We start from the raw sequence: 3,666 nt of genomic DNA on the forward strand, positions 1-3,666 counted from the left end.
CCATTTTTACACATTGCGGCATCCAGGACCCCTTTTTACACATTGCGGCAGCCAGGCCCCCTCTTTACACATTACGGCAGCCAGTCCTCCTTTTTACACATTGCGGCATCCAGTCCCCCTTTTTACACATTGCGGCAGCCAGGCCTCCTTTTTACACATTGCGGCAGCCGGGACCCCATTTTACACATTGCGGCAGCCGGGACCCCTTTTTACACATTGCGGCAGCCGGGACCCCATTTTACACATTGCGGCAGCCGGGACCCCTTTTTACACATTGCGGCAGCTGGGACCCCATTTTACACATTGCGGCAGACGAGACCCCATTTTACACATTGCGGCAGACGAGACCCCATTTTACACATTGCGGCAGACGAGACCCCATTTTACACATTGCGGCAGACGGTGAGAGAGAGAGAGAGAGAGAGAGAGAGGGAGGGAGGATATACTTACCTTCTCCCCGCTGACAGGCTCCTCGTGCAGCTTCCTCTCGGTGCAGGCTGTGTGAGGTGAGAAGGAGGAGGAGGGAGGGGGAGCAGTGAGCCGCAGCAGCGCTATTTGATTGGTAGTAAGCGCCGCTGCAGCATCCCCCTCTCCTCCTGTATTGGTTGCCTGGCGCTGCTGTGGATGCTGGGGAACCGCATCCCAGCATCCTTAGCAGCGCCGGGCAGCCAATACAGGAGGAGAGGGGGATGCTGCAGCGGCACTTACTACCAATCAAATAGCGCTGCTGCGGCTCACTGCTCCCCCTCCTTCCTCCTCCTTCTCTCCGCTGCCCGGCGCTGGTCCTCTTCTGCCTACACAGCGGGGCGCACGGCGCAGACTGCGGCGGCATGTAATGAGTCAATTTGACTCATTACATGCCGCTGGCCGTTGCGCCCTCAGGGCAACTGCGCTGTGTGCCAAGCCCCCTTGGCACACACGTAGTTACGGCCCTGCTGTTAATAAATTAGTGTTTTGTTGCCTAGTGTGGTTCTTAATCACCATCTGTTCTTATGTTTAACAGAGGTGTCCCCATAAGGCTTTTTATTCAGCAGGGTGTTCAGTGACTGCTCTCTGCTTGAAAAGGGGGAAAGTTGTACCAAAAATATTGTCACTGTAATGAAGTTTTACAGTCACAGAAATTAACAGATGGGACAAACAGAAGGATTTCAGTGGCCATTTATTGATGAACTGCTAATGCAGATTGTATTAAACATATCACTTCCTTGTATTTCCAACAAAAAGTAGCCGCAAGGGCGTAATATATAATTTTGACAATTGCCTGTTGTATTGACAAGTACCAAAAACAAATTGTTTCTTAGTTGTTCGTATAGAAAGAACGTAAGGGGAGAGGAACTCTTCCTTCTGCTGTTCAGCATGTATGTTTACTGCACCTGGTGTTCCTTGGTAGGCTCCCAATCAAGTACTAACCAGGCCTACCAAAGATTTGCTTCCAAGATCAAATGAGATTGGGTGTGTCCTGTGGAATATGGCAGTAATCTGCTGAATGAAAAGTGAAAGTGTACTTCTGCTGTCCAGGGGAGCCCATACACCTGCCTGTCTCTACTTCAGAGATACAACCCCTGTATTAGAGAGCACATATATGTAGATGTGCAAGAATAGTATAAGATATGAGTATGAAAATTAAAATAGTAGGAAATAGGTTGATAACCTGATGATGTAGATCTATCAGGCTTAAGGAGAATCACCAATTGGTGGTAAGAAGGTATATGTGGGCAAAAGAAATTGAGTTCGAAATCCTGCACATTTGTAATTAAAAAATTTCTTTACAGAGAAAAATTATATGAGCAGGCAAAGGGTTATTCCATCGGCACACTTGTAATTGTACCAGGGATGTCGAATGTGATATATGGTAAGGGTTATTGATTAGATGTATACATCACATATTTTGTCCAATGCTGCTTCCTATTTAGGCAGACAGCAGATTATTCACAAAACCCAGAGTTGCACAAAAAGCTCCAAATTATGAGCAAATCTCTTACTTTAAAGAAGACACATAAATCTCTATATAATTTGAGTGTAAGAGCATATAGCAACATACACAGGATAGTATAAAGGATATGTGTTAGTCAATATTGATTCCTATTTAAGCAGACTGCAGATTATTCACAATATCCAGTGCTGCACAGAATGCTACAAATAAGCAGCTACCTTACTTTAAAGGAGTGTGAATTTCCATTATATTAAATAAACATTTAAATGCCAGCATTAATATATACTGTGGACGCAAGGCGCATCTTATTACCATATACGATAAAAGTGCGCTGAACGTCGCAGCACTATGTCCCTTAAGAGAAAGCAAGTACACACACATACACACACACACACACACACACACACACACGGTATACTCAGGTCCAAAGCTCAGAGATATATATGTATTTGATATTAAAAGTTATGCATACAAAATAACATGTACAGTATATCATTCAGTATAACATAAATATGCCTAAGTAGGTGGTACAGAGTTATCATTACATAAGAAGCAGATACAGCCAACACACGTCACCCTGTCCCGTAGAACTTTCCTCCATCCCTTGTCAGCAAACAACAGCAACTGACTAACTATATCTTAGAAACTGCCTATGTCAAAACAGTGGGAGTTAACAGTCTGTTGGTTTCGGTCTCCTTCCATTGGTCCAGGAGAGGGAGGTCTCTCATTCCTTGTGTGTTATTGGTCAGTTCATATGCAAGCAATGTCCAGTTTTAAAATGCAGGAAGTCTTTTGTTCTCAGAGAATGTGACTTTATATTTCATACATTTGTTCATAACTGTTGCAATGAACTACAATTTACCCATAGCTATCAAATTAATCCACACATTCTCCTGATCATTTTGACACTAAGCATGATATAATTAACTAGTTGCATCCCAATAATACATATATATCTGGTTTTATACTATTATATAAATACCATATAATACAAGTCTGTTGCTGGACATGTTTAATCTATGTGTAATGTATGTGTTGTATGAAATATGTGTCTGTGTGAGTCTTTATGGCGTTTCTCAGTGATTGCGCCTTTTACCGTATATACACACACCACTCTGCAACATGCACGCCGTGCGACTCTATGCATGATGTATGGTAAAGAAGCATGGTGCATCCGTACACGTCAATTGCGTCCTTACGCTACCACCGAGAAGCGCCAATCTGTGTGTATTGTCTTCTTTTTCCAATTTCGAAAGGGGGCACGTGAGTCTCCACATAATGTCAGTGTAACACACTTGTAGCAGCACACAGAGGAAAATATAAGGATCCTATTTAAGCAGACTGCAAACTATTCACAGTCCCCAGTACTGCACAGAGAGCTCCAAATGAGCAGATCCCTTTAAAGGAGGCACATGAGTCTCCACATAATATAGATGTAAAAGCATGTATCAGCATACAAAGGATATATCACGTAATTTCATCAAAAGTTGTCTCCTATTTAGGCAGACTGCAGACTAATCACAATTCCTAATACTGCACAGGAGGCTCCAAATAGGCAGATCCCTTACTTTAAAGGAGGCACATGAGTCTCAACATATTATCACTGTAAAAGAACTTATTAGCAATACATAAGGAATAGTAAGCATAAATAAATAAATATTTTACAGCCCAAGTGGGTGCTTACACGACCAGGATACCACGAAAGTGGGTATGGGCTGCGCGCTGCCCAATAC

General features: G+C 43.3%; 1 pseudogene; it reads right to left on the bottom strand.

Annotated features, from left to right (window-relative positions):
• Window positions 1-1,361: 1,361 nt before the first annotated feature.
• LOC135052140 (5S ribosomal RNA) lies at window positions 1,362-1,480 on the bottom strand (annotated as a pseudogene).
• Window positions 1,481-3,666: the final 2,186 nt, after the last annotated feature.

Source organism: Pseudophryne corroboree, chromosome 2 (assembly GCF_028390025.1).
Source record: "Pseudophryne corroboree isolate aPseCor3 chromosome 2, aPseCor3.hap2, whole genome shotgun sequence".
Lineage (NCBI taxonomy): Eukaryota > Metazoa > Chordata > Amphibia > Anura > Myobatrachidae > Pseudophryne > Pseudophryne corroboree.